Source organism: Pleurodeles waltl, chromosome 10 (genome assembly GCF_031143425.1).
Source record: "Pleurodeles waltl isolate 20211129_DDA chromosome 10, aPleWal1.hap1.20221129, whole genome shotgun sequence".
NCBI lineage: Eukaryota > Metazoa > Chordata > Amphibia > Caudata > Salamandridae > Pleurodeles > Pleurodeles waltl.
The window spans coordinates 845,311,228-845,333,893 of NC_090449.1; positions in this window are offsets into that span (position 1 = coordinate 845,311,228).

Genomic DNA, 22,666 nt, shown 5'->3' on the forward strand with positions numbered 1-22,666 from the left:
TCAGTCTGTGGGAGAGACTTAGCAGATGCAGCCAGTCTAGGTGTGGCTAAGCTCTCAGTTGAGTAAGTCTTTCGAAATTAATTTAGGAGGAGGTACATATATATATCATATAGATATATATATATATATATATATATATATATATATATACACATATATACTCACTGAAAAAACAAAGGTTACAGGGTCATTATAGTTAGGAATAGAATTTAAAAAAACAAAGATTAGAGGGACGTTATAGTTAGGCTCACATTTTAAATGTACCAAACCATAGAAATTCACCAGTTGTAGTTAGTTATCTCCCGTAACTATAACTCGCGCCCCACCATGTACAGTTATCTGATCTATAAGTTCACTGCAGATATTACAGTGACATTGTCAATGATGTTATCAAAGATTGCATGAGTGCTGCAATTTGTGAGATAATTAGCAGTGAATGATGAGGGTGCGAGTTATTGTTACCTTAGGGCATCAGTTATAGTTACTTGAGATAACTATAACTTTAACTGGTGAATTTCTATGGTTTGTTATGTTTAAAATGTGAGCCTAAGTATAACATCCCTGTAACCTTTGGTATTTTAAGTGAATTTCTATGGATTTTTTAATTCTATTTCCTAACAATAACGCCCCTGTAACCTTTGTTTTTGTCAGTGAATTTCATTGTTGTTTTCCTTTAACATAAAGTAATTTCCATTACTACACACCTGAATGGTCAGTGACTGGTAACCCCTTCTTGTTTTTCTAGTAGGAATTCCAATTTGCTACAGTGTGCTGCTGGAGTCACGTTTCTGTCCCGGCGTCCAGTGCAGCCTTCCCATGTAACTTTGCAATGGACTTGCGACTCCAGTCGGGGATTTGTAAAAACATTTCCAGGGATTTGTTTTTGCACAATTTCATCTACATTTTAAATTCAGAGATTATACTGAATTGGAAAAAATATCTTCAGAATTTCCTTCTGTACGAAAACCTTTGTTACTTAAAAATTGTATGTGCCCTTTAACAGTTTCCCTTCCCCATAACTCTTTCACCTCAGCTGCTATAGCAACCTATTTTAGAACACTGTACTGTACCAATAGTTCAAAGTTCATTGCATTTTTTTAGCAGCAGACTAGCTTCAGTGTGTGATGTAGCAGGTAGTTACTATCACAGAATGTTAGCAATTCCAGAATGGCTTTACTTGATAATGGAAAATTAGGAAACCAATCACTGATTGACTTCAAAATTTTAAACACAACCTATTTTTTATCTACAAATCCATCCACCAATTAAACTTGTGTTTTTGTTTTTGTTTAAAACCACTGCTCCTTCCATTTTAACCACCTCACATTTTGAAAACTCCCTCTTTCAGCTACAGCCATCTCCTGGGTGCTAGTGCTCCATCCCTTCAAAATGGGTAGAGTGTGGATTTTAGGTCACAGCTGTGCTTTTTGGGTTAGTGAGTATGCTAGCAAAAGTGGCAATAATAGAGACCTTGGTTTGCCTAAGGTGGATATTATTTGGGTTGGACAGAGAGGGTTAAAGTGGCAGCAATTGGTTGAAAGCATTTAGAGATTGCCAACCACCTCACCTCAAGATTGTGCACTGTGGTGGTAATGACCTGGGCAGGTTTACTGGGGTAGGACTGGAAAACCTAATGAAAGATACCTTTGTTCAGTTAATGCTCCTTTCCTGTCACACTGCCTTTGTGTTCTCTAACATATATGAGAGGCAGAAATGGAAATGGTCAACTGATTTCTGTCCACAGACAAGCAACACCTAGAAACATGTTACTAAAACTGTTTCAGCATTTCTCGGAAACCATAATATGGGCTCAATCTGCAATAATAATCGGCGCTTTGACATGGATGGGTATATAGAAGAGATGGTATTCACTTCACAGATGAAGACAACAGAGTGTTTCTGATCAACTTGAAACTCTGTAACCACTCGTACATCTACTAATCACATACACACACAATAAACACTAAGGGGGTGATTCTAACTTTGGCGGGTGGCGGAGGCCGCCCGCCAAAGTTCCCCCAACAGAATACCGCTACGCGGTCAGAAGACCGCCGCGGTTATTCTGTGTTTCCCGCTGGGCTGGCGGGCGACCGCCAGAAGGCCGCCCGCCAGCCCAGTGGGAAAACCCTTCCCACGAGGAAGCCGGCTCCGAATGGAGCCGGCGGAGTGGGAAGGGTGCGACGGGTGCAGTAGCACCCGTTGCGATTTTCAGTGTCTGCATGGCAGACACTGAAAATCTTTTAGGGGCCCTCTTATGGGGGCCCCTGCAGTGCCCATGCCATTGGCATGGGCACTGCAGGGGCCCCCAGGGGCCCCACGACACCCCTCACCGCCATCCTGTTCCTGGCGGTCTCAACCGCCAAGAACAGGATGGCGGTGAGGGGGTCGGAATCCCCTTGCTGCGCCGCCATGGAGGATTCCTCAGGGCAGCGGAAAACCGGCGGGAGACCGCCGGTTTTCCGTTTCTGACCGCGCCCATACCGCCGCGGTCAGAATGCCCTTGGGAGCACCGCCAGCCTGTTGGCGGTGCTCCCGCAGTCGTTGACCGCCAGGGTCAGAATGACCCCCTAAGGCTCTTCATAGAGCCATCCAATATCCCAAACACTATTTGAATTTACATGCAAATCTGATTTGTTTTACATTTTGGAGTTGCAACTCCATCGTGGATTTGCAAACCAAAAGCATAAATTCAATGTACAACACCCAACATATTATTCATATGTCTTGTTATACACTCTCAGTATAGGAATCCATCTCTTACTCAATGGAAGTATAATAAGGAGTGTCCATATGCATCTATCACTGGAGTGTGAGAGGGTCTGTGACTGGATGACTGACTGAATCTGTAAATGGGTGTATCAGTGTCTAAGTGGATATTTGAGTGGGTGGATGAGTGTCACAAGGTCTCTGAGTGGGTGCATAAGTGTGTCACTGAATTTGTGAGTGGGTGCATGATTGACTGGGTCTCTGAGTGAGTGTACACATGTCTGTCTGGGACTCTGAGTAGGTCTGTGTGTGGGTTTGTGAGTGTGTGTGTCTGTGAATGAGTGACTGAGTGTGTCTGTGAATAGGTGTATGAGTGGATATTTCAGTGGTTGTATGAGTGTCATTAGGTCGGTGAATGGGTTCATGAGTGTGTCACTGAGTTTGTGAGTGGGTGCATGAGTGCCTGAGTGGCTGTCTGAGTGGGTGTATGAGTGCCTGTCTGGGCATGTGAGTGGGTCGGTGAGTGGGTTTATAACTGTATGTGGGAGAGTATGAGTGCATCTGTGAGTGAGTGTCTGAGTGTCTGACTGGGTCTGTTAATGGGTGTATGAGTGTCTGAGTGGGTATTTCAGTGGATGTATGAGTGTCACTAGGTCTGTGAATGTGTGCATGAGTGTTTCACTGAGTTTATGAGTGGGTGCATGAGTGACTAAGCAGCTTTTTGAGTGGGTGTACAAGTGTCTGTCTGGGTCTGTGAGTGTCTGACAGTGTGTATATTATTAGTGTATAAGTGAGTGTCTGAATATATTTATTTTTTATTTTTTATCGGCAGGGTTCCCAACTCCATTGTGCCATTACACGGGGACCGCGGCGAGAGCCGCCACCGCGTCACACCTCCACGGTCATGGCAAAAAAAGGTTTTTTAACCTTTTTAAAGCAATAAGGGATCCCTCAGACACCCATAAATAAACCCCATGGGGTCAGAGTACCTCTACCCTGACCCCCTTCTATTGTTTTGTCCCTCAATTTCCACGCCCCTGGGACCCTTACCCAGTTCAGAAAATGGTGGCCACAACTTTCTGAAGAGGTTGCAGCCAGCCAATCACACTGCTCCTTCTCGCACACGGAGTTGCGATGCTCTGCACAGGAGTCGCAATGGATCTGCTTCTCTTTATATTGAAATTTGTTTTCCACTTAATTACAAGAAAACCACTGAGCGGATTTGCACCAAATCACAAAAAGGTCTCTTTTGTGAGCAGGACCTATCATTCTTCCAAATTTGGTGTACTCCGTCCAGGGGTTCAGGCGCTATCACTGTTCAAAACCCATATGAAAAATTAAATGGGGAAAAAGCGTTTTGGGACCCCCACCGTTTTCTCTGCCCCCGCTTGGCGGATCACCTCAAAACTTTCCAGACAACAGCTCAGGTGAGATTCATCAAACAGCGCCAAAGATATAGGCAAGTAAAAAACACTTTTGAGATAGAAACTAGATCCTAACTGTAACTGCCTAGTTGCGACCACCACTAGGTAATATATATATACATATATATATATATATATGTATATATATATATATATAAATTCACTTAAAAAACAAAGATTACAGGGGCATTGTAGTTAGGCTCACATTTTAAACATACAAACATACAAAACCATAGGAATTCACCTGTTATAATTAGAGTTATCTCAAGTAACTATAACTCACGGCCAAATACATGCACAGTTTTTTTTCAAATATTTTACGGCAAATATTATATTGATATTATCAATGATGTTATCAAAGATGTCATGAGTGCTGTAATTTGAGGGGTAATTAGCAGTGCATGACTAGGGCATGAGTTATAGTTACCTTAGGGCATGAGTTAGTTACTTGAAATAGCATCCCTGTAACCTTTGGTTTTTTAAGTGAATTTCTCCGTTTTTTTTAGTTACTTCTATTTCCTAACTATAATGTCCCTGTAACCTTATTTTTTTCAGTGAATTTCTATGTTTTTCTAACGTAATGTAATTTTTTATTACTATGCATTAATCCAACCAAGGCCATGCGCGGTGGACGGTTTCCCCCGAGACATGTGCTTGAAAGCGCCCATCCACCTCCTGCGGCACGGGATGTACAAGGAATGCTGCAACAGACCTTTGCTATCTCAGGGCTCAGTGTCCCATCATCCTGAGCCCAAGAAGGAGGAGGAGCTGACCCCGTTTCCCCTGTGCCATGTACTTGAAAGTGCCCATCCACCTCCCTTAGTGTGGAATGTACAGGGAGTGCTGCATCAGACCTTTGCTATTTCAGGACTCGGTGTCCCATCATCCTGGACCCAAGAAGGATGAGGGGCTGAACCTGTTTCCCCCCATGGTGAGAGCTTGAAAGCACTCATCCACCTCCTGCAGCACAAGGTATATGCCCGTCTGTGGATGTTTGAGGCCAGGCCGCGCCCTCCCATTTTGGCATGAAGATCGGGGTCTTTCTGCACAACTTTGAGGTAGAAAGTTTACTATTGCTTGCATTAATTATGGAATGGGCTTCTTATGGTTAAAAGGAAACTTACCAAAGGCCCAAAGGGGATAAGTTCAAGGGCTTGAAGTCTGTCAGTGCCATTACTAATTATATAACGGACTCTGCAGGCCTGATAGAGAACAAAATAATTAAGATTGAAGAAAGACTAGCTGCAACTAAACAAATTAAGTGCTTTGTAGCATAACTGTGGATAACCCGACTGGAATAATACCAACAATTGATAGTCCTATGACCCCCATTGATATGGAAAAGCCAGCGAATGTAAATCATGCTCACTGTGTTTCGAATCAGCAGCTTGAACTACTTGAGCTATCATCCACCTTAAACTCGAGTTCACCACCAGCGAAAAGGAGTAAGCACCCGGAGAGGGAATCTAGCCTTGGCACTATTCCTAAAAAGATGTCCAGGGGCACCTAAAGCAATTATGATAAATATGGTGAAAACACCAAGGGGCCCAAGAAGGAACTAGACACACCTGCTGATAAGAGCTTGGATGTGCTATTGAAACATCTACACAAAACCACACAGTCATCAGTAAGCTAAAATCAAACAGTTCTGTATGTAAGTATTCACTGCCCCAGAGATCCAAGCACAGCCCACACCTCACCCAGACCTGGATTTCAAGCACCTCCTTGAAGCATACCTGGCTCAACTACAGGAAACTGGATGATTCAAACTACAGCTTTCCTCCAATGCAAAGTCACTTGGATTCATGCTAAACACTGATCTATATCCCTATTAACATATTACAAACTAAAATAAGACAGCCTGGTACCAGTTCTCTCTACATAAGCAAATGAAATCATTCCTCCCAGACCATCATGTCAGAACTGTTGTTAAAGCTCTCATACTCTTGCATCTGCATGGTGCCTTGCTCTATGACCTACCAGACTGCATACTGAAACCCCTTAAGGCATCCTACGTGCTGCAACATGAATCATTATACTCCTGCAGAAATATGACCGTATCATCCCAGCATGATGCACCTTCACTGCCTGCCCCCGTTGGTCTGTGCCATTTTCAAACCCAGCTGCATAATTTACAAACCATTGTAACTGGCACCTTCTGCCCACCTTGATGAAAAGTTCACAGGTGGGTCTCAGCCCACCCACAACCAGGACACCTTTTGATAGGCGATGGAGAAATACAAAGAAAGAAAATAAGGCAAAAGACTATCGTATTTACATCTAAGATCTGAGATAATACCCCAGTATCCACCAGGACTGCCCCAACCCTGCTCCCATTTAAGAAAGAGCTGAAGCCTAAAGTCTTCAAATAGCACTTTCCTGTTGCTCTAACAGGCCACAACCCAGTTGCCCCGTCCTATCACACATTGACTGTGTATTTGCCTTTTAATCTGTACAGAGCTTCTCTGCCTTTGCCTAAACACCATATACATACATTCATTGTCCAAGTATATTTCAAATTCAGAAATGAGCTGATGATCTTTCTTTTTAAAGGCATCTTTAGCACATCAGTGCTTGAACAAGACCTTCCCCTGCTTCCAAGACCAGGTCTCACTTCCCTGTAATAGCTCCAATTCCAGATAAATGTGACATCACACAGATGGACTAGACTCTATATCCACCCAGACCTCTCCTTAAAACTACAGTTGGGTGGAATGTTTAATTTTGCAGGTGGAATTGGAGGAATTTAGCAATTCTGCATTACTCTTGTAATGTGGAAATACTAATAAATTCCACTGCTCCACTGGTGGAATTAATCTGCACTATTTGGTTTTTAAACAAGGTTGGAAGAGGGAGCAGTCTTCAAAAAAATCACTGCAGATTGAGATTTAATCTGTAGTGATTTTTAAATATTGAAGGATATGTAAGGGCACAGAGCGGGATGCACAGCAGTGCCAAATACCAAATGCACTTGCAATGCATACCCCTTTTGTGCCCTTACATTGTCTACAGTATTCACTGTAGAGTATGTAAGGGCACCAGGTGGTATGCACTGTAAGTCCATTTGGTATTTAGCAGGGCTATGTCATAGTGCAAAATGCATCCTTGCATTCATTTTTGGATGCAAAGGTGTATTTTGGACTAAGAAAATAGTGTAAAATGTCCTCTCTGCCATGTCGTGGAATTCTGCTTAATCATGCAAAATGTTAATGTAATTCTGCGGAATTTCACAGAATCACATTCCGCCAATTCCACACACCCCTCCTTAAAAGCTGAGGATCTCCTGAAACGATCTCAACTGTTTGGAGGCGTGGGACTTCAAGATTACACCTACTTCCACCTAGCTCAGCTAGCTCTCCAAAGTCACTGTAAGACAACGTGTTAGTGATCTACACAACTTCTTAAATAAATAATGACCACATTGCATTCTGATTAGAATGACTCACACTATTTCAGTGATTTGGGCTGCAATTAGATTACACATAAGATTCAGTACTTTTTGGGCCTAATGTGGGCAACAGTGACATGTTTCAGACAAACATGGCAACTTTCTGTATAATAAACAATAAATCCTTGAATATTTTCACAGTAGAAAGACAAACCAACTAATAAGGCAGTATTAATTCACCTTTAGAGGTATAATAACATACGGTGACAATTTGTTGTTTAAACTTAATTTGATATATTTAGGTAAAAGAATAAAAGTTCACATTTGGTAACTCACATGAGACCGCTTTATAACCCTCCTTAAAGACAGAGTGCACCGGGTCAACATAAGCCAGCTATAATATGGAAAACACCAGGTCAACAGACCATACCAATATAAATATAACTGAGAGAGTAGAAATAGTCTCCCAGATATTCTGTTTAAGTATCATATATTATGTGAGCTTCTCTCTTTTTTTCTTCCAAAATGTCTTCCAATTATGGAACAATTCTGGAGAAATTACCTGTCCCACATATTTATAATAATGTTAATCAGTTTTGCAATATTACTTCCTTCTAGAAAGACATACTGTTTCATGGAAGATATTCCAATCTTTGAAAGCTATACTGAGCTTAATAAAAGGCAGTCCATTTACTAGGTAGCTCTTCACGTCTGTCCACCTTGCCCGGCAGTCATATTTTGTTCCCTCAGTGACATATTCCACTTTATGTGCCTCTTTCATGCCACTTTACCTTAAGCGAGCACTAACGTTGCCCCTTTCTAAACAAATCAAAACGTATGCTGGCAGATCAAGGCCTATTCCAAGCCTGTAATTTGTGGCCGGTGTGAGAAAGTGGATTATTACTTGAGGTGGATGTTAGTCCACCACAAGTAATAGTGTAATTACTCTTCTTAGGTCCAGTAACATTTTCAGTAATTTAAACCTGAGCTTAATCCCTGGTATCTAAGGCACAGAGCAGGCAGTCTTACAATGCTTACAACATGTAGAAGTACCAAAACAGTTAAAAAGTTGAAAAAACAACACAAAAAATTCAATCCAGTTAATAAAACTAGAGAATGAATAAATGGACACCAAAATTCCAAACAGTCAACCAGTGAAACTGGAGAAATAATTTTTCAAAGTTGTACATAAAAAATAGCTACAGGCTATTGCTCGTGCTAGACTGGAACAAGGGTGAAAATTAAGGGCTATTACAATGGAAGACAGGTTGGATACAAGAACTAGGTTGGCCCCAGTCAAAGTGTTACCTTGGACGTAGAAATTCTTCAGGAAGGTAGAATGGTCAGAGGGGCAAGGCTTCAGACTGAATCTGAAGGTGTACTAGTTGATGAAGGATCGACAAAGGATGAGGTCTTGGTGAACCTGTTCATGGGTAACAACCTGGTCATCCAAGCTGCGGCGTGAGTGAAACCACAGATGTTAACACAATTATATAAAACATTGAGAGATGTGACTCTGTAAAACCTGAAGAAGTAGGTGATTCTCTGACTAAGGAGCAGTTGGGCACCAGAAGTATGGAGCTTGTGAGGTCTGTGCAGTAGATTGAGAAGTCCAGGAAGGTAAAATACATATCTGGGCACTTTGGGATCTGTAGATGTTTGGTTTTTAAGAAAGCCTGTGACCTTTTTGGGCAAGATTGGGCTGAAACATGTCGACCTGACCTGGTATATGTGAAGGACACTTAATTTGTTCCTATCACATTATATTTGTTTTTAAACATACCCTATCCTAGCCATAGTAAAGTTGGATTGTATCTGAGTGATAGAGGTATTTTTAGATCTCTCTCTCACTTTCACTGCACATCTTTAGAATTGTTGTTCACAGATCCCTAATAGTTTTCTGGACTTGTGTGGAAACTATCCACTTGGTTAGGGGAAGGAGGCGACCCCATGATGATGCTATTAGCTATGAGTATACAGGAAAAATAATATACTTGTGGTAGAAAATAGCTGGTGAGGGTTTCCAAAAAGAAACTATAGGGACGCCTTGGTGAATACTGGGACAAGTGGTTACACTCCTGTTGATATGAAGAGGCAGGAAAAGATCAGAGTAGGAAAGGTCTAGAGTTCACGCCCAGGAAGCCATCAATGTAAATTGGATGCTGCTCAGTATTGGGTCTGGTGAAGATTTCTACCCTCCGATTTACACACTTTTCTGAAAGCTGTATTCCCTCATCAATGATGCAGGCTGTAGCCAAATAATGTTTAACATCATTGGATGCTGATCAGAGTTAGGCCCGCTGAAGTAGATTTCTTGTTGTGGAGAAGAACATAGCAGGAGCTGCAATTAATTCAGGCACACTGGCAGTGCACCCTTGGTGGATCAGCTGACAGGTTGGTCCTGGTCCCACAAGAGTTCCCCAGGCACAAAGTCAGCAAAACATTTCCATGTTCCAGGTTTTTGGTTTACGTATTAGGAGTACACTCTGACACCAGCCAAGAGCTCCCCAACGTCAGAAACTGTACTTGGAGTCAGAACTTACTCCAACAGAAGCCACCAGAAGGGTCCAGGACAGGTCCAGTTGAAAAAGGTTAGCTGGACTCTTCCAGGAAAGTGGACTTTATGAAGCTTATGTGTCCCTGTAGCTTAACAGGAGGTCAGCCAACTGACCCTTGGAGTCCACTTCTTTGTCCTGGGTACAAGTGGAAGCAGTTCCAGCCCTTAGGGTTCTCCTAACAGGTGGTTTCAACATCAGGTGCAGTACTTCTTCTACCTTTCACAGATCCAGTAGTGTTCTGAAGAGGGTGCCCAAGTAGTCCACATTCATGCCTGGTACTAGTCTGTTGATCGGGTGATTCCTGGTTTCCAAGGTCAACCAAACCCAATTTTGCAGCCATTCCTTTTTAACTGGCAACAAACAATCCCACGCTATGCTTCTCCCCCCAAAACCAACATGGCATAACCTTTCTTCCCCTGTGCAGAGCTTTCTGTTCCCACTCAGAGGTGCGTCTATGGAAATAGGTAAACCCTCCCTCAAGTCCCTCGACACTAGTTCAACAGCAGCTCCTGCTCCCACTAGGTTTGGAACCAGCCTGACTAGGAAGACAAAAGGGATGTAGGTATAGGTGTTTGCTACATCTGCTAGTGGTAGGGTAGGTATCCTTTGAAGATAAGGAAGGGACCAGGCACAGCCCCCAGGCCACCCTATTAAAGGAAGGCCAACCTCTTTCCTCACCCAAGGCCTTTTTCTTAGCTCAGGAAGCACATTCTCACCTCATAAATTTAATATTCAGCTCCTGTGTGAGAGTTGAAAGCACAAGCAAATGCACTTCTAGAGGTTTTAGTCAGGCAAACAAATATTTAGTTAGTTCTTAGGTGGAGATAACTTTATGTAATTTTAATAATAACTACTATTCTTTCTTGTGAAGCAGCTAAGTCTGCTACAGAGAAAACAGCTTTTGGAGCCTTGTCTCTGTAAGAATACATTTTGCATTACACGTTTACATGTTCTACTTTTAAATAGCATGGACCTGCCTTATTGGGCATTAAGGCTTACCTAGAGGTGAATTATTAACACTTCCCAGGAGGTTTTGGGCCTAACTGGTTGAATTCTCAGTTCAAACCTGAACAGCCAGTTTACTGGTGACAGGTTGTGTTTTGCATTGTCACATTAGTGGTGGTAGAATGTGTGCTGCAGTCTACTAGTGACATTTAACTTACAGACCCTTGTTACACTTTATACCATATACTTGGGATGTATAGGTAAGTTAAAAATGTCACTTTGACATGCATTTTGCTTGCATTTGATCAAGTGATGCTACTGTGGTTAAGTTGTCTATTTGAGGTGCTGTGTGCAGATGGCCAGCTTATGTAGTAAAAGTTCAGCTGTCTCTCTAAGGTTAGTGGACGTGCTGGTTGTCTTGTTTTGCTGTTTTGGTTAAGCTGCCTCTTTCACATTTATTGTGTTTGCATATGTCCAGTCACGTTTTGGTAGTTAAACTATCTCTTTAAGGTGTAGTGCGAATATATACATAGTCAGTCAAGTAACGCTTGTGGAGCTATGGTATGCCTGCAGGTGGTCCAGTTGCTTTTCAACTTCCCTGTCGGATCAGTGTGTTTGCATTTCACTTAGTTGTGCAGTAATGGCTGAGTTGGCACTCTAAGACCAGTGTGCTTGCAGGTTGTTTAGTTGTGTAGATGTGTGGTTAAGCTGTCTTTTTATTGTTCATTGTGTTTCCATATGGTCTAGTTGTGCAGTTGTGGTTAAGTGATCTTTTTCTTTGTGGCGTTGTGTGTTTGTGTGTGGCCCTGTTATGCAGAGGCAGTTGAGTTGTCTGTCTGAAGGCAGTGTGATTGTGGGTTGCCAAGTGTACAGTTGTGGTTATGCTGTCTCTTTGAGATTCATTCGGTTGCATACAAGAGAGTATGTTTAAAAATGTTTTCCAAATTAATATTTCTCTGAGTTTTTGATGTGCTGAGCAATGCCTCTTGTCCAAACAGCTGGTGGGATTTTAGGGCCAGATGTACGAAACAAAAATATTGGGACTCGCAATTTGCGAGTAGGCGAGTCGCAAATTGAAATGCAGGTACAATGTCAGTGTTGAAATAGCGACTCGCACCCGGAGTCGCAACGCAGAGAGCGAGTCCGCTGATTGCGAGGTCGCTTTTTGCGAGCGCGCAAAAAACGAACACGCAATTTGCGAGTGGGTGTCGCAAATTGCAAGTACCATGTAAATTGCTTACAGGTGCAGCAGAACACTCCAGAAACCATTCCAGAACACTCTTTAAACACTTCCTGGCACATGATGATGAGGAGAAACTGCAGCTGCAATGGAAGGAACTCCTAGGAAGAGAAAACTTAAATTCTCAGAGAAGGAGTTGGAGGTGCTGACAGATGAATGCTGTCAGCACGATGACAAATTATTTGGGAAGGCAGCCCTCAATGTGCCAGAAGCCACCAAAAGACAACTGTGGCAGGAGATCCAGGAAAAAATCAACTCCCTGGGGGTGAGCCACAGGAGTGTTGAAGAAATAAAAAAACGGTGGTATGACGTCCGCTCCCGGACCAAGGAGAGGATGGCTGAAAGGCTCCGGGAGATGAGAGGCACAGGAGGGGGACCATCTTCAGTACCACCACCCACACCCCTGGAAGAAAGGGTGGAGGAGACCCTGGAGCAGGAGGCAGTGTCAGGATTTGGAGACCTGGACACCTCAGAGCCCACCACATCAACCGGTGAGTACCATGTGACATGCCTCTACCCCTATCAATGCCATACCCCCACCCACCATGTAGACAGGGGCATGCTCAACCAAGATAGCTCCATTTTTAGGGTAGCAAACACCAGAATGATGCATTATGGGAAATGTAGTCAAGTAGGCAGTTCATAGGCAATTGTTTATTAGGAAGTGTGCAACAGATAGTAGACACTGACAGTCTGTTCCCCATGTACCACAGGTCTCCCACAAGACACCACCACAACCCACCGCAGCCAGACACATGAGGACAGCTCAGGAGCCGCTAGCACTCCCACCTGCACGGCCAACATCATCCCTGAAATGTCCACACCTGCTGCAACTGTGTTCCAGGAGGCTGCGCCAGCAACAGGCAGGAGTGATACAGTTGAACACACAGGGCAGCCACCGCTGCGCAGGCGACGCAGGTACAGGAGATCAGGGCTGCAGGCTGCGTCCGGCCATCAACCTCCCAGCAACAGTGAGGCACAGCTGCTGCGTGGTCAGCGCCTGCAAAATAACATATTAGGGAGGATTAGTGGTGTGCTGCACCGCTTTGTCCGAAATAACGAGGCCAGCATGCAGCATCTGAACTCCAGAATTGACATTATTGCCACAAACACTGGGGACCTAGCCCTGTCCCTGAGGGATCTGGTGGCAGGACTACTGGCCCAGGCCGAGGGTGGGTGGCGCAGGGACCGTCAGCTCCTACAAAGACTAGATAGGATGGCCACATCCATCGGCAGACTGGCTGTGAACACCACTGGCCTTTCGAGGAGGACAGTTGGCCTCCAGGTCGAAATGGGCCATTTTGCTGGAGATGTGGCTAGGGGCCTGGGACGTATCAGACACGTGATAGACTTAATAGAGGCACGGCATCTGTCCAGGGGCATAGGGGAAACACCCCAGGACAGCGAGGAGGGCTCTACAGTGAGCAGTGTCTCTGCCACTGACACTAGGGTGCTCCGGAGTACCAGTACCAGGCAGAGCACAGCAGAAGCACCAGGGACCAGCCAGGCTGGCAGGGGCCGCCGAAGGACATAGACATTACCCTGTCCCTGTTGATGTGGCACATGACATCAATGTGCCCCATGCATGGTTTGCATTTAGATGACCATGCACAGTTATTATTTGTAAATAGTTCTATTTCTGCACAAATTAAATAGTTTTTTTGTTCCACTTAACAAATGGAGTTTTTGGTCAATAGGTGAGTATGGTTGGAGTTGACACGTACCTTCCAAAGTATTGGCTTGCGATGTGTTCCCGTCTCAGTCTGCCTTGATTAGCTATACTCCGATCCCCATGATGGCGATGTGGTTGCTCTTGCTCTTCATCATCAGGATCTGGGTCTGCAGGGGTGAGAGGTAGCCCACGTCGGGTGGCTATGTTGTGAAGGATGGCGCATGCGACCACAATTTTGAATGCTGTAATGGGGGTATACTGGAGGGCACCTCCACTGCGGTGGAGGCATCTGAATCTTGCTTTCAGGAGTCCAAAGGTGCGTTCGATAAGGTTCCTGGTCCTCTTATGTGCATTGTTGTATCACCTCTCACATTCATTGCTGGGTGTCAAAAACTGAGTCATAATCCATGGCCTTAGAGCATATGCACTGTCACCTGTTGGGCACAAACATCACACTGTTAGAAAGTCCTGGTTGGTGTGCACAGTGACCTGTCTGTATGTCTGCAAGGTGTATGCAGCTCTACCTAGGAGGTATCCGTCTCCAAACTTCCCACGTTCCAGGCGTTGGTGTATCCCACTGTGCCTAAAAATGTAGGAGTCATGGGTACTGCCTGGAAACTTAGCTACAATGTCAGTGATGACATAATGGGCGTCACAAACTACCTGAATATTCAGTGAGTGGGTACACTTTCTGTTGCGCAAAAGATGTTCCAGGTTTGCAGGGGGGCATATTTGAATATGTGTCCCATCTACACATCCAATGACATGGGGAAAGTTGGCAATGCGGTAAAAGTCCAGCTTGGTGCTGTTTATTTCTGCCTCATTGCTTGGTAGGTATATGAAGTGAGACATGTGTGTAAGTAAGGCATCTAGGAAGGCCCTGAGGAACCTTGACACTGCACTTTGAGATACCCCACCTGCCACAGCAATGACCCCCTGATAGCTCCCTGAGGCCAAGAGGTGCAGTGAGCATAGCACTTGCACATGCGTAGGGATGGCGCAGCCGCGCAGAGTCTGGTGTTCTAGCTGTGGTTTAAGTAAATCAATTAATTCTAGTATGGCTGCGCTGCTAAGGCGGTATTTGTCATAGATCTCTTCCTCAGTTTGCTGAAAAAGAGTCTGCCTTGTTCTATATATCTTCTCCTGGCTGTGGCCCCTCCTCCTCCTCTGCTGTGCGGCGTGGACTCTCCTCCTCACTGCTATCAGGTATATCTCCGCCATCTTGAGTAACCCAGATGGCTTCTGGGTCTCCTTTTATACTTTGGTAATGGTTACCACCTGCTCTGAGTTAGTGGTAAATTGCAAGTGCAAACTGGGCTTTTTGCGACTAGTCGCAATTTGCGAGTTGCAATTGCATAAGGTTTGCGACTCACAAATTGCGACTTGCTATTTGCGGGTCGCAAAATGGGGTCGCAAATTTTGCGAGTCGCTAACGCCTCGCATCGCTTTTTGCAAGTCGGAAATGGGGTTTTTGCATCCCATTTCTGATTTTGCACAGTCGCAAATAGCGATTCGGGCTATTTGCGACTCGCAAAACTTTGCTACATCTGGCCCTTAATTCTGCCCATTAAGTGCGAATGTATCCAGCCAGTTGTGCATGTGGTATCAGTTGTAGCTGTTTACCAGGTGAAATCAGTCGGTTTTACAGCACAATATACTGCTTTTTGACAATAAACAACTCATAACAGTTTCAAAAAAATAGTTTTGCACAACTACTCACCAAGCCACAACTTACAACAAAAATAGATAATTATTATTAACATAGGTGAAAACTAATGCACTTACCATTGCTTGTTTCAAGAATGTATTCATGCTGTGGACAGCTGGATGTTTCACAAATTATTAAAAGTAACAGGCAACATGCCAGATATTTCTTCTATAGTACGATCTCACTACGCCAACGGGGCAAGGTGATGTCGCAATACCATCTCACAAGCATTTGTGAGCTAGAATTGACACCTAAATTCACCAACATCAGATTCGTAAATTGAAGATGGTATGAAATCCTGCAGTATTGCTAAAGTCCAGGACATGATGTTTTTCAAGTTGATTTTTAAAAAATTGTTTTCAGATGGATCAATATCTTATCTTAAATTGTTTTTGTTAATTTTGTTCTGAATGGTAAACTCTGAAACTCCAGTGAAATCCTAATATTGTAAAGTAGCATTTATCAATTTATAATTCTAAACCAGGGTAAGGCAGCACTTTTTTTGTATTGTGTACAATCTTTACCATTGTTTAATTTACAGATTATAAACATCACAGTTGCCTTCCGCGCCCTTCACTCATGAGCCTAACTAATATCAGTGTAGGTACTTCGGTGTCAAAAAAGATGTGGAAGATGCAAACAGTGTACCTTAGGGTGACAACATATCTTCGAGCAGGTACTGCATGAGTAAAACACTTGTCCGCGGTTTGCTCGTGAATTTGACGTTTTAACATTTTTAAAAACTGTATGAATATATTTGAAACCTATTACTGGAGATGTGTGATTATTTTCAAGATGTGGATCTTCGATATTTATGTTGCACTAACTCTGCCAAGCTTCGTTTGCCGGTATCTGCGGAGACCTCTGAGTTCTGGGGATAAAGTGAAACCATAATCTGGGTGGCACAGGGAGGACAAAGATATGTTCTTGAGGGTGTAGCTGCGGAGTGGGTGCGAAACTGGCTTTTCCGTATGGCTGGGGTTGGGAGGGAGTTAGGGTATTTGCGGAGCCGAAAATCTCGCCTTTACCCAAAATTACTGTTTTTCCGAGCACGGTAGAAAAATGTGTGTGTTGCAAAGATATTTGAAAGTGCACAGATTTCAAATAATTACTGATCAGCTGCAAAACGTTTAACATCTGTGCACACTTTAATTAATCCAAGGTGAAATGTGGAGTACAGAAATTTCAGATCATTATTCGCAGAATCACATACTGCACAATTTCCTATTTGCAGCTTTATAGCGCGCCTTGTAGGGTTGGGAAAATACACTAAATCTGTGGTATATTTCCTTCTACTCCACTAGATGGCAGGAATGAGCAGTTTTTCTTTTTTTCATTTTTAACCTCCATATCATATTATGAGCCATCATATTCTTTTAACCCCTTCGCTGCCAGGCCTTTTCCCCCTCAGGTGCCAGGCCTTTTTTTGGCTATTTGGAGCAGTTCGTGCTTAGGCCCTCATGACTTTTTGTCCACATAAGCTACCCACGCCAAATTTGCATCCTTTTTTCCAACATTCTAGGGATTCTAGGGGTACCCAGAGTTTGTGGGTTCCCCTGAAGGAGACCAATAAATTTGCCAAAATACAGCAACAATTTTGTTTAAAATAAAAATGGGAACAAAGGGCAGCAGAAGAAGGATTGTGTTTTTTCCCCTGAAAATGGCATCAACATAGGGTTTTCAATGCTAAAATCACCAGATTCCCAGCTTTCAGGAACAGGCAGACATGAATCAGAAAACCACATTTTCAACACAATTTTGGCATTTTACTGGGGCATACCCCATTTTTACTATTTTTTGTGCTTTTAGCCTCCTTCCATTTAGTGACATAAATGGGTGTGAAACCAATGCTGGATTCCGGACAGCTAACCTTTTCTGAAAAGTAGGCAGAATTCTGAATTCAACAAAGGGTCATTTGTGTATCCTACAAGGTGTTCCTACAGGTAATAACACCGGAAATAAAAATCAATTATTGAAATTGAGGTGAACAAAAACAGCCATTTTTCTTCTCGTTTTACTCTGTAACTTTTTACTGCGATGTCAGATTTTTGAAAGCAATATACTGTTATGTCTGCTGGGCTCTTCTGGTTGTGGAGATATATAGGGCTTGTAGGTTCCTCAAGAATCCTAGGTACACAGAGCCAATACATTGCAATGGGTTTTCATTCTATGCCAGGTATACATCAATTAATTTGGAGAAATATAAAGGGTGAACAATAGGTATCAAGAAAACCTTTATATTTCCAAAATGGGCACAAGATAAGGTGCTGAGAAGCAGTGGTTATTTGCACGTCACCGAATTCTGTGGTCCCCATAGCAGCATGTGAATTACAGGGCATTTCTCAAATCTTTTTTACACACTGCCTTACATTTGGAAGGAAACAATGTTGAGAAACACAAGGGGCAATAACACTTGTTCTGCTACTCTCTGTCCCCTCAAGTCTCCCGATAAAAATGGTACCTCACTTGCGGGGGTAGGCCTAATGGCCGCAACAGGAAATGCAACATGGAGACATCACAAACTGAGGTGTTTTTTGGAAAGTGCCTAGCTGTGGATTTTGGCCTCTAGCTCAGCAGGCACCTAGGGAAATCTACCAAACCTGCACATTTTTTAAAACTAGACACCTAGGGGAATCCAAGATGGGGTGACTTGTGGGGCTCTCACCAGGTTCTGTTACCCAGAATCCTTTGCAAACCTCAAAAGTTGGCCCAAAAAACACTTTTTCCTCACACCGCACCGGGACAGATTTTCTACCACCCAATGTTCCCCTCAGTCATACCTCACTTGTGTAGGTGGGCCAAGTGCCTGTGACAGTGAAGCACACCACCCTGGAGTCAGCCAGATGTTTCGTTTTCAGATGTGTCTCGGTCTTGTGGATTTTTCTACATTGCAGCGTCCCAAAGTCCAAAAAGTGCAGCCCTCACCATTCCAAGTAGGACGATTTTAAGAGTTTGTCAAGTTCTCATGGCCCAAATCTAAAACCAAAACCCCAAATAATCAAACGTCCTCTTGCTTGTCGTGGGATAAGATGTTTTAGGGTGCGGGGGAGAGCTGAAAAGACTGATACCCCCTTCAATTGGGGTGAGGGCATAACCAGGCCCATACTGAATGGTAGCCACCTCCCCACTATTTATTGTTTTTCTTAAATTTCCTGGCATCTAGTAGACTTTCTGCCCCTGGGGTGTGGATCGGGGGTAACTGCCCCATCTGCCCACTGGTGGGCAGAACAGCTTTAGCCCCATTTATTTGGGTTGGGGGTATGGCCATACCCCCACCCTCTTATTTTGAAAAAAAAATCTTCCCTGGTCTCAGGGGCAGATATGGCCAACAGTAATGTGCAGTCATGGGTAGCGACCCTTGCCCAAGGGGCTGCCCCCCCAAACAAAACACACACATACACACACACCAATCCCTGGTGCCTAATTGGTTTCTGCCCCCCCCCCGGGGGCAGATCAGCCTAGTAGAAATAGGCTGATCTGCCCCCAAGGGGGGCAGAAATGGCCTAAAATAAATTTGCCCCCCCCCAGGGGAGTGACCCTTGCATGAAATTGGCACAAAAAAAAAATCCCTGGTGCCTAGTGGTTTCTGCCCCCCTTGGGGGACAGAAATGGCCTCAAATAGTTGCCATTCTTCTCCTTTCATGCCTCTCTCGCCCCCTCCACATGATTGGAAGAGAAATGCTTTTTCATTTCTCCTCTGATCCAGGCTAGAAGCTGATCGTCCAGCGTGGTGGGGTAGGCCTCAGATGAGGTCAGTGTGCGATCGTGCGCTGACATCATCAGATGCCATGTAGGGGTCAGCGGGCTGATGGGGGTGGAAGGGGAAGCGATTCCCCTTCCATCCCTGCCCAGGGTAGGGGGGTGTGAGGCCCCCGGGGGAGCACTAGCGCTTCCCCTGATGGTCCCTACTTGGACGTAAAAGTTACGTCGCTCCCCTGGGGGAAATCAGGCAGTGCTGATTAGTCTTTCTGCAGTACTGCTATGTGGAAGATGGTTAAGGTGAAGTTTGGGACTGAAGTCTCTTTTCATTATGGAAAGGATCTTTTTAGGTGAGCCAGCCTTTTGTATTTCCCATGATCATTGTACAGTGTGGCTGTTGATAAGCCAGGAATATAAAGTTCATGCCTATTTGTGGCTCTATTGTGGGCACTCCAGGCTGGAGACTGTCCTGCTATGAGGAACATCAACCTGCTTTGCAGCATACTGTGATAACTGGTGTGCACCCAGTGCTGGATTCTCTCCACTAAATGCATTAAGGCACAGGAGTGAAAACAGGGTGAATTTGAATAAAGCTTATGGTGTTTTGCAAAACCAGTTCACCGATTCTGCTTACCATGATGCAGGCTAGTGGGGCACAGATGGTGGTCTACATTGTGGCTTCAAAAGCAGTAAAAGGGGTCTGGCCACCCGTAGCCCACCAGCTCAGTCATTCACAGCAGCCAGTATGAAGGTCAACAGGGCTAAAGTGTAGGACCAACAAGTAGATCTACAACCTGTGCCCACACACACACTTAGCCTTCAGTCCCCACTCAATTCTCACACCAGCCCATGGCCTCCAATGCAGTGCGTCACTCTTAGACTGTTGTGCTTGCTCCCACTCCAGCACCTTTTGCCTGCAGTCCCCTCTTGTACCACAATACTACTCCATCCCACCTTATCCCCACAAACAGAAACTGATTTTGCCCCCACACCAGCTCACTCAGCCTCAGCCTAATCACCCTTCCTGTCCTATCCACCAGCCTCAGAATACTCTTCCTTCTTGCACCTGCCCTGTGGTTGTGTATGGAACTAAACAGGGAACTAGTACTACGGAAAGAACAGATATTCTGTAGGTGCATTTGTGGACATATGTGCATGTTTATGAGTGTTAGGTAATTTAATGTGTGCTGTGTGAGAAGTGTTCCCATTTAAGTGTTGAGTGGCTGTGAGTGGGTGTGAATGCATGGAAGCATTGCGAGTGCTGAGTGAAAGGTGCGCCTTTATGAGTGCTGAGTTAGTGGCATTCCCATCTGACAGCTGGGTGACCATTGTGTGTATTTCTGTATGTAAGAGGAGAGTGAGCTGTGTGAGCAATGGCTGAGCGGATAGCCCTTGTGAGTGTGAGACGATGGGGGTCATTCCGACCCCGGCGGTCAAGGACCGCCGGGGCCGGGGATGCGGGAGCACCGCCAACAGGCTGGCGGTGCCCCGTAGGGCATTCTGACCGCGGCGGTATGGCCACGGTCAGACCAGGAAAACCGGCGGTCTCCCGCCAGTTTTCCGCTGCCCTGGGAATCCCCCATGGCGGCGCAGCTTGCTGCGCCACCATGGGGGATTCCGACCCCCTCACCGCCATCCTGTTCCTGGCGGTTCCGACCGCCAGGAACAGGATGGCGGTGAGGGGTGTTGTGGGGCCCCTGGGGGCCCCACTTTGAATTCCAGTGTCTGCTTTGCAGACACTGGAATTCGCGACGGGTGCCACTGCACCCGTCGCACAACCTCCACTCCGCCGGCTCCATTCGGAGCCGGCATCCTCATGGAGGGCTGTTTCCCACTGGGCTGGCGGGCAGCCTTTTGGCGGTCGCCCGCCAGCCCAGTGGGAAACCCAGAATACCCGCGGCGGTCTTGTGCCCGCGCAGCGGGATTCTGGCGGTTCCCTCCAGGCGGGCGGCTCCCGCCGCCCGCCGGGGTCAGAATGACCCCCGATGTGTCTCAAGACACTTTAAGGATCTCACTGTGTCATTGATGATTGACAAGTGGGGTTTCGGGTGTAATTAAAACTAGGACTATCATGATGTCAATAAGGCACCTAGGGCGGAGAAGATAAATTATCATCTGATCCTGAAACAAAATGCCCGCTTTTTGGATAAATTCACTTTTTTATATGTATTTCTGGCACCTCCTGCCAAGACGTCACGTGGCCTCTGCCACCCACCTCCTTTTGTCAATAACCAAGGCCCCTGACCCTTCATCTAGTGGCTAATTTGTGCAACACGAAACAAGGATCCCGGGATCAAAAGGTTTACCTGCTTGACTAAATTGTAGGATCCTAGGCAACTACTGCATTAGGTATGCCTCTTTTCCCTTTTTCCTCTCATTTGAGTACCTTTAAAAAATCTAATTTTAGGATGTGCGGTCTACAACAACCTCACTTGTATATGTTTGATAGATTTTAACGGTGTTTCTTATGTTATTAAAACTCTTGCAGGGTTAACATATTAATTTACTTGTATCTTGGCTCACTAACAGCAAAATCATTGAAGGCATTAATATATCTAGGTTTATGTTTAGAAACTATGGGTTTTATTTACTAAAGACCTATGCAATGCAGCGCAGCAACCAAAGTTGCAGCACTACATTGCGTGAGAATAGAGAGCAGGACCGCACCATACTGGTTACATTAGCGCTTATGGACAATCCATGCAATACACACATCTTAGCACAATAGTGTAAGGCTGGTGGACGATGTGTGGTGTAGATTATGCACTGTGTACAAAATACCATTATCTAGGCAAAATTTAAAACTTTTCCCACTTTGGACGTACGCTCTACACTGCAGCACAGATGCTAACCGGGAAATATTTGGAGAAATAAAAATATATTCTCCCTTTTAACACCTGCCATAAAATGATGCAATATTTGTTGACACAAAGCCCTCTCTACCATAGTTAGTAGAGATAGCTTTGCTTTAGAAACCATGGACACATAGAACATTCATGCACTGCCCTTGCAACAGCCCTTTGACACAAAATAAAGTAAAGCAGAACAAATGCGGTGCTCTGCAGTACTTCCTGGCAATTTGCAGCACTTAAACATGAATTCCAAATAAACATTTACAAATCCTGTGCATAAAGTTAGTAAATCTGCTCTGAGACTTTTGATGAATGTCACTTAATGCAGAAGTTCATTCTTTTGTTCTGAAGTGAAAGGCTTTCACATCAAATAAATACACTTTTTGGAGAGTCTTTAACACATTTTTTCCACAACGATTTACATACCAGGCAGAGGGCTTTGTTTGCATTATATCTCTTAGAGTCAAGCCTGAT